At 45.2% G+C, this 9693-nt stretch overlaps 1 pseudogene across 1 annotated transcript; it reads right to left on the minus strand.

Annotated features, from left to right (window-relative positions):
• Nucleotides 1-2295: 2295 nt before the first annotated feature.
• LOC308509441 (small ribosomal subunit protein eS1-like) lies at nt 2296-3128 on the minus strand (annotated as a pseudogene). The gene has a single exon. The product of its transcript is annotated as a small ribosomal subunit protein eS1-like (transcript).
• Between the last annotated feature and the right edge of the window lie 6565 nt (nt 3129-9693).

Genomic DNA, 9693 nt, shown 5'->3' on the forward strand with positions numbered 1-9693 from the left:
AACCATGCAGCACCTTCTCTTTGGGGTCTGGCTTCTTTCATTCCACGTCATGGCAAAGAGATTCCCGCATGTGGCTGCGTGATACTTCTGTTATGAGATTCCCTCTCTTGTTGCCTAATATTCTGTGGTAGAATTATCCATTCCACTGCCAATGAGCATTTGGGTTGTTTCTAGTTTAGGATCAAAGCTGATGTGAGCATTCTTGGAGAAAGACCCGGAATGTTATGGAAGATGCATTCCATAAGAAGATGGACGCAGCATGAGAAAGGGCCGGCCATTGAGTGGGATTGCTGGGTCCTCCAATCTATGTTTTCAAAAGGACATCAGGTCTGGGATTCAAGTCCTTGGGCAGGAAAACTTGAATATAACTGTTCCCTTTATATATTTTTTTAAAATAAATACATTTTATTTTTTTAGAGCAGTTTTAGGTTCACAGCAAAATGCAGCAGAAGGTACAGAGTTGCCCTGTGCCCCCGCCCCCACATGCACCGCCTCCCCCACTGTTAACACCAGGCGGCAGAGCAGTGCATTTGTGACAATCGATGAACCTGCACTGACATATCATCACCCAGAGTCTGCAGTTGACACTGGGGGTCACTCTTGGTGTCGTACCTTCCATGGGTTTGGACAAACGTGTAATGACACGTATCCAGTGTCGTACAGAGTAGTTTCACTGCCCTAAAAACGCTGTGCCCCACCTGTTCATCCCCCGTCCCTCTGGAAAGCGCTGACAACCACTGATCCTTTCACCATCTCCATAGTTACCTTTCCAGAATGTCATACAGTTGGAGTCACACAGTTTGTAGACTTTTCAGATCGGCTTCTTTCACTTAACGTTCATTTAAGGTTCCTCTATGTCTTTTCACGGCTGGAGAGCTCATTTCTTTTTAGCGCCAAATAATATTCCATTGTCTGGATGCCCCACAGTGTGTTTTTCCATCACCTGCTGAAAGACACCTGGGTTGCTTCCAGGTTTTGGCAATTATGAGTAAAGCTGCCATCAACATTTATGTGCAGGTGTTTGTGTGGACTTAAGTTTCCATCTCCTTTGAATAAATACCAAGGTGCATGGATGCTGGAGCCTATGCTTAGTTTTGTAAGAAACCGCCAGACTGTCTCCCAAAGTGGCTGCCCCATTTTGCATTCCCACCAGCCGTGAGTGACAGTTCCTGTGGCCCCACATCCTTGCCAGCATTTGGGGTTGTCATTGTTCCGGATATTGGTCATTCCACTAAATGTGTAGCGGTAGCTCACTGTGGTTTGAATTTGTATTTATTTCCCTGACAGCATATGACGTGGAGCCCGCTTTATATGCTTATGGGCCATCTGTGTATCTTCTTGGGTGAGGTGGTGTTCAGGGTTTGGCTGTTTGTTTTCTCATTGCTTCTCCCCCCACAGCTTTATTGACGTATGATTGACACATAAAGATTGTATATATTTAGGGTGTGCAATGTGGTGTTTCGATACATGTTACTTTGTGAAATGGTCACCCCAATCAAGCTCATTAACACACCTAGCACCTCACACAGTTACCTTCGTGTGTGTGTGTGTGTGTGTGTGTGTGTGGTGAGAACACTTAAGATCTACTCTCTTAGCAAATTTCAATTATACAATACAGAATTATTAACTATATTCACCACACTGTCCATTGGATTTTCAGACCTGATTCATCCTGCGTAACTGAAAGCTTGTACCTTTTGACCAGCACCTCCCATTTCACCCCTGCCCCCACCCCAAGGCCCTGGCAACTACCACTCTACTCTCTGCTTTCATGAGTTGTTTTTTTTTTTACGATTCCACATACAAGTGAGATCTTGCAGTATTTGTCTTTCTCTGACTTGTTTCACTGAGCATATCCTCCAGATTCATCCACGTTGTAGCAGGTGTCAGAATGTCCTTTCTCTTTAAGGCTGAGTAACATTTCATTGTATATATATACCACGTTTTTAAAATGTATTCATTTGTCGATGACAGTTTGTTCCCATGTCTTAGTTATTGTGACTAAAGCTGCAATGAACATGGGGGTGCTGATATCTCTTTAAGAGAATGATTTCATTTCCTTCAAATATGTATCCAGAAGTGGGCTTGCTGGACCATAAGGCAGCTCTACTTTTAATTTTTTGAGGCATCTCCGTGCTGTTTTCCACAGTGGCTGCACCAATCTGCAGTTCCACCAACAGCACACAAGGGTTCCCTTTTCTCCGCATCCTCGCCAACACTTGCTATCTCTTGTCTTTAAAAAAAAAAAAAAAAATCACCAATGGGTTTTATTTGTCACCATAAGAAGTCTGAATTTTAAACAGATTCTTGAACTGGGGGCTCATATCCATCAACTCGTTAAATTTTAGCACCTGTCTCCTCCCGAGCAGCTTTCCCAGAACTGCCACCTTCCATGAGTTTAGCTCCGTGAATTTTCCCAGTTCACACTTGGGCTTCTTCAGCATTTTGACTTTTCTAACAAGGACATCATGGAGCGGATACATAGATTGGCGAGCCTTTTCTACGTCGTTTCCAGTGCTGTCAGGAATCAATTTATTGACCACTTCTTTCAAGTCATTTGTCTGTACCTCTCGGGTCCTGATTTCCATCATCTTCTTCTGGATTTGGCCGACCTGCTGAGGCTGAGCATAAGAAAGTCTTCCGAATCTGATGGTTTAGTAAAACCAACACAGACTCGATGAAGCAAATCACCATTGGTAGTCTTGACATCAACATGAGCTTCGATCATGGCCGGCCATTGTTTGACCCTGGAGCACATTTTGTCGCAGGTAAGATCCAGGCCGTGGTCAGGAGGCAGGCAGTTTGTGCCAGAACATCCTCAGTAATTCACCTGAATTTTCTAAATGCAACTTCATCATTCTGCAGATCAGCTGGGCTCACTTCAAAAACACGACCCTTGAGACCACAGATGCACTGAGTTCTCGTGACTAGTGTTTTCCCCAATATTTCTTATTTTGAACATAGCTGGTGCTTTCACATTATACCAATCTTTCTTAGAAAGTGGGTCAACCACTTTTTTCTTGGCTCCCTTCTTGCCGCCTTATCAGAATAAGATACTTATTCTTGCTGAGCACCATGGTGCTGATCGGAGAGCCAAAAGGGTCTCTTGTCTTTTTGATGACAGCCATTCTGACAGGGGTGAGGCAATTGCTCATCATGGTTCTGATTTGCATTTCCCTGATGATTGGTGATGGTGAGCATCTTTTCCTGTACCTGTAGGCCACCAGTATGTCTTTGGAGAAATGTCCATTCAGGTCATTTGCTCATTTTTAAATCTGGTTGTTTATTTGTTGTTGAGTTCATATATTTTGTATGTTAACTACTTGTCAGATGTATTGTTTGCAAATACTTTTCCCATTCCATATGTCCTTGCTTCACTCTGTTGATGGTTTCCTTTGCAGTGTAGAAGCTTTTTACTTTATTTTTTATTTTTCTTTTATTATTTTTAAAAAATTTTATTGGGGAATATTGGGAACAGTGTGTTTTTCCAGGACCCATCAGCTCCAAGTCATTGTCCTTCAATCTAGTTGTGGAGGGCGCAGCTCAGCTCCAAGTCCAGTCACCGTTTTCAATCTTTAGTTGCAGGGGGCGCAGCCCACCATCCCATGTGGGAATCGAACCGGCAACCCTGTTGTTCAGAGCTCGAGCTCTAACCAACTGAGCCATCCGGCCGCCCCCAGAAACTTTTTAGTTTGATGAAATCCCAGTTGTCTCTTTTTGCTTTTATTGCCTGCACTTTTGGGATCACGTTGAAAAAAAGTCTTAGCACCAGACCAATGTTAAGAAGTTTCCTCTGTTTTCTTCTAGAATTTTATAGTTTCAGGTCTTCCCTTTAAGACTTGAATCCATTTTTGAGTTGATTTCTGTATGTGGGTGAGATAAGTAAGTGTCCAAGTTCACTATTCTGTGTGTGGCTGTCCAGTGTCCCCTATACTGTTTGTTGAAGAGACTCTCCCCATTATGTGTTCTAAACACTCTTGACAAAGATCGGTTGACCATAAATGTATGGATGTTTTTCTGGGCTTTCTGTTCTGCTCCATTGGTCCATGTGACAGATTTTATGCTGGTTACCGTAGTCACTTGATCACTGCAGCTTCGTAATAGAGTTTGAAATCATGAAGTGTGAGTTCCAGTTTTGTTCTTCTTTCTCAAGATTGCTTTGGTTATTCAAGGTCTTTTGTGGTTCCATATGAATTTTGGGATTGTTTTCTATTTCTCTGAAAAAAAAAACACGCCATTGGAATTTTGATAGAGATCGAATTGAATCTATAGATTACTTTGGGTAATATGGACATTTAAACAATATGAATTCTTCTAATCCACGAACACAGAATATCTTATTTGTGTCTTCTTCAATTTTTTTTCATCAGTGGATTATAGTTTCACTGTATAGATCTTTCATCTCCTTGATTAAATTTATTCTTAAGGTTTTTTGTTTGTTTTTTGGTGCTGTTGCAAAATGGGATGTTTTCTTAACTTCTTTTTCAGATAGTCCATTGTTAGTGTACAGAAATGCACCTGCTTTCTGGTTTTGATTTTTTATTCGGCAATGGCACTGAATTCATTTATGAGTTCTAACATTTTTTTGGTAGAGTCTGTAGGGTTTTTCTACGGATAATATCATGTCATCTGCAAACAGACAATTTGACTTCTTCCTTCCCAATCAGGATGGCATGTCTTTCTTTTTCTTGCCCGATTGCTATGGTTGGGACTCCAGGACTACGTTGGATAGAGATGGAGAGAATGGGCACCCTTGTCCTGTGACACTGAGGACCTTTCACGTACCTGATGGCCACATGAAAAGGTGGCCCTGATCTTACAGGAAAAGAAATGTTTTCAGCTTCTCACTGTTGAGTGTGATGTGAGCTTATCATTGAGTCTTAAGAGTTGGTCTTATTTTGGATAATAGTCTTTTATCAGATACGTCCTCTGCAAATATTTTCTCCCATGTATTTATTTCCGTGGTGCTCACTCTCATACACAAGAGACACCATCTGGAGCTCTGTGAGTTGATGGAGGACCCTGGCGGACCAGCCAGAAATCAAGAAAGAGCTGCCCAGACCACGCAACTTTGTGGCAACATTCTGCTGAATGAAGTTGAACTCCAGGACCAGCCGGGAATGGAAAATTGTTCTTTTTGAAAACATCTCAAAAGCTGTTTTCTTCACCTGCTCAGCCTCTAACCACTGAATTCATTAAAATCCAGAAGAAAGAGGGGGAAGGAAGCGGGTGAATTCTAATTTTCTCTTTGCATTTCAATCAGGGCAGACAATGGGGAGCTGCAGCCAGAGGGCTTCAGGCGAAGCTGTCCCCACCCCCGCAACCCCCCTTAGACGGGGACCCTACAAAGGAAGGCAGGAGGCCTCCATCTCCAAGCTTTGTTCACCAGCAGCAGCCTGGCCTCCTCCCGCTCTGGCCCTTTTGGAAGGGGCTCTGGCTGAATGAACCTCCTGAATGGCCAACCCTGCTGACGCTGACAGTTCCCAGTCCTGGGATGACTGGGTTGGCTTAACCCCCTCCCTCCCAGCCTGGGAGCCATCACGTGGGACACCGGGCAGGAAGGCGGCAGAGGGCTGGGCCACTTGCTTGTGACTTGCATACTATCCCAGAGCTCACTCACTGTATCAATGGGTCTGAGCTCCCTGCAGTGACTTTCTCCAACCAGTGCCCAGGAGCAGCTCCACTCTCAGCACACTAGGATGGCTAACTTAATAAACACAATAACAAGAGGAATCGGCGCCCTCATGCTCCACTGGTGAGGATTTAAAGTGCTGCAGCCACTTTGGAATAGCCTGGAAGTTCCTTGAAAGGTTAAACGTAGAATTATCATCACATAACCCAGCAATGCCACTCCTAGGAGCTGAAAACATGTTTGCACAAAAACTTGTATACAAATGTTTATAGCAGCATGATTTGCAATAGCCAAAATGTGTAAACAACCCAAATGTCTATGGTGTCAAATGGATACATGGTCCATCCACACACTGGAGTGTTACTCCATTGTGAAAAGGAGGAGGTGCTGACACTCGCCACAGCGTGGATGGACCTTGAACACACGGTGCTCATGAGAGAAGCCGGACACACAGGCCACACAGTGTGTGATTCCACTTATGTGAAATGTCCACAACAGGCACGTCCACAGAGACAGCAGGTGAGCTCGTGGTTGTTAGGATGGGGCCAGGGGATGGGGAGTGACTGCTAATGAGGACAGAGTTTCTTTTTGGGATGATGGAATATTCTGGAACTAGATAGTGGGGATGGTTATACAATATTGTGAATACAAAGGTCTGACAATTAGGTTCGTAAACTTGTTGCAATGATGTTGTTAAACTTGTTTAATATCAGAGGGATTATTCATTACGAATCTGTACCAACTGGACAAACAATTAACCAAGTTTACTATTTGGAAGTGCTGAAAAGGCTGCATGAAAAAGTTAGACGACCTGAACTTTTCACCAACAATTCATGGTCCTTGCATCACGACAATGCACCAGCTCACAGGGCACTGTCTGTGAGGGAGTTTTTAGCCGGTAAACAAATACCTGTGTTGGAACACCCTCCCTACTCACCTGATCTGACCCCCAATGACTTTTTCTTTACCTGAAGATAAAAGAAACATTGAAAGGAAGACATTTTGATGACATTCAGGATATCCAGGGTAATTCGACGACAGTGCTGATGGCCATTCCAGAAAAAGAGTTCCAGAATTGCTTTGGAGGGTGGACTAGGTGCTGGTGTCGGTGCAGAGCTTCCCAATGGGAGTACTTTGAAGGTGACTGTAGTGATATTCAGCAATGAGGTATGTAGTAGCACTTTTTCTAGGACAAGTTCGCGAACTCTTATACTAAAAACCACTGAACTGTATAACTTTAAAATAGTGAATTTAAACCTACTTAGATTATCTCAATTAGGAAACCTTTTCAATTCTCCAGGGCCCCCTCCCAAAGCAAGCTCTGAACTCCTAGCCTCCCTCCTGCCCCCTCTTACTGTTCCCTTTTCCTAGAACCCCCCACCCCCACCTCATCTACAGTAAGCCCCACGCTCCCCTGTCCAGCTCTGCGTCTCCCACCTGTCCTTCAGGTCCCAGCTCAAACTTCTTCCAGAAGTCTTCATGGACCTCCCCAGCTCAGGTCAGGCTCCCTTCAAATACCCTCGTAACTCCCTGTTCCTTCTCTGAGTTGATCACAGTTGTGATTTTGTATTTTGGTGCATGGTCATTTATTGAATATCGGTTTACATCTACTAGATTATGAGGTCCCCAAAGGCAGGGATCTGGTCTCTCTTGGTCACTGCCAGGTCCCCAGCACAGGCCTGGCACAGAGTAGTTGTTCAGTAAATATTTGTTGAATAGGCAAATGAATGGATGGATGGATGGATGGATGAATGGATGGATGGATGGATGGGTGAATGAATCTGGAAGTCTAGCAACCACTTGCTGACTTAACAAACTTCTGTTAATTGAGCACCTAATGTGTGCCAGGTACTGTGCTAGGTGTGAGGGCACAGCAGTGAACAATACAGGGCACAGAGGACAAATACAGCATGTGATGTGGCCCCTGATCTCTGCCTCCTGGTGATCATGCCCTTGTGTGATCCCCACCCCTTGAGGGTGAGTGGGACCTGATGACTTGCTTCAAACAAACACAACAAGACAAAGGTGATGAAAAGTCACTTCCAAGATTAGATTGTAAACGTCTGGGACTTCTGTCTTGTTCACACTCTCTGGCCCTTTTCTTCACTTGCTGTGATGAAGCCAATGGCCATATGGATTGCTCATGTCACGAGAAACAGAGGGTGGCCCCCAGCCAACAGCCAGCAAGGAACGGAGGCCCTCAGTCCCACAGGCCACAAGGACTGAATCCTGTCAACAGCCACTGGAATGAGCTTGGGAGCAGATCCTTGCCCAGTTTGGCCTTCAGATGAGGCCGCAGCCCCTGGCCAAAACCTCATCATAATCTGCAAGAACCTCAAGTAGGGGACCCACCAAAACTGCACCCAGAGTTCTGGCCCCCAGAAACTGTGAGATAACAAATGTCATTGTTTCAAGCTGTTATGTTTTTAGGATTACTTGTTACACAGCAATAGCTGACTGATACTATGCTTGGCCACAGTGTCAGATGCATAGAGGGGCTCAGCAAACATGGGTGGTTTTGATTACTCCTGTCTTGAGGCAGGGTGTCCAGCTGGAAGTGATGAGCACACCCTCAGAGGAATGAGATGTCCTAGTGGGGATCCAGACCCTCTCCCCCCACACCCCCACCTCATCTACAGTAAGTCCCATGGCAGCCAGCCATCACTTGGGGCCCAAGCCCTGTGTGTAATCACACCTGGGTTCTGTTTTAGGGAGACTCTCACTGTATGTGGCTTTGGGGGTGTCATGGCACCCTCTTTTGGTGAAGGGACTGGTCCTCCCCCTTTGTCCCATGTCAAGCTGCATGGGGAGCGATCAGGGTTTAGGCTGGGTCACTCTCTCCTGGAGCTTTGAAACTGGAAGTGACATGAGAGGAGGGAGAGGGCAGAGAGCCATGTGTCAAAGCTAACAGTCCCCCTATTTCCATTCTGTAAGTCCCCCCTCATATCCTCTGAGACAGCTGGAAGTGGCTTCTGTCACTTGCCAAGCAAATAAGCCCAGGAGACACAAACCTGTCCTGAGCACAAGGTGCAGTGCCTGAGAGACTGACCTCAACTGGACCCCAAATATTCCTGCACCGCGGGCCCCCCACACCTGCCACAATACAACACTTGCCTCAAACCAGGCCGGCTCGGAGGCTCTGAGGGAGGTGGCAGAGCCTTCAATGGCGCTGGGTGAAAAAAGGCCACTGGTGCACCAAATCCAAGGGGTGGCTTGGGACAAAACTGGATGCTCTCTTGCTACTCATGCTCCATTTGCTCATCTGGAACCTCCTCCTCCTCCCACACTCTATTTTCCTAAATTGAAGTTAATATTCCACTAGGATAAAAACAACCCCCAATGGTTGCTGAGTTTTGTGGGATTTTTTTTAATAATCTAAATAATGTTTAGGATTTTTTTTTTTAAGAGGAAAGAAAAAACTAATTACATCTTTGAGGGAGGAGAATCGTAAATCACAACGCTATGATGAGAACACGGGCGACTCGGGCCAGGCCCGCAAGCCGGCGACAACTTCTTATCTCATTACGGTTTAATTAAGAATTATGTCTCAGCGTCTTCTGTTTCATTATCATTGGGCCCAGCTGACTTCTAATCTTTTTTTACCCGGCGTACAGGAGGGTCTGGTCCAAGATGCGTGCTAATGAATTTACAATTCTCTCTTTGGGGAACTTTAATAAAATTAGCCCGCACAGAAGATGAACACAGATATGGTAAACTTCTGGAAGGAACATTTGCTTTCAATTATGAGAGTTCTGGAGAAAAGGGCCAAGGGGGCCTCCAGGGGGCACTGTGGAAGCCACAGGCAGGACGCCAGGGGGCTGTGCTGTGTGATCTGGGCCACACTTCACTCCCCTGGCCAAGGAAGTTCTGCCCTAATGAGTTTTCCTGTAAACATTGAGCACCTGCTGTATACCAGGTCCCCAGCTGGGTGCCCTAGATACAGCCAGGCTGCATTTTCTGCCCTTAGGGGAGCAGGTGGATAAGACAAAACTCTAAACCATGTACAAATAATTGTGTAAATATGGATGTGAGAAGTTCTCCAAAGGTGAGCACAGCAAGGT

This window comes from Rhinolophus hipposideros (assembly GCF_964194185.1).
Source record: "Rhinolophus hipposideros genome assembly, chromosome: 16".
NCBI lineage: Eukaryota > Metazoa > Chordata > Mammalia > Chiroptera > Rhinolophidae > Rhinolophus > Rhinolophus hipposideros.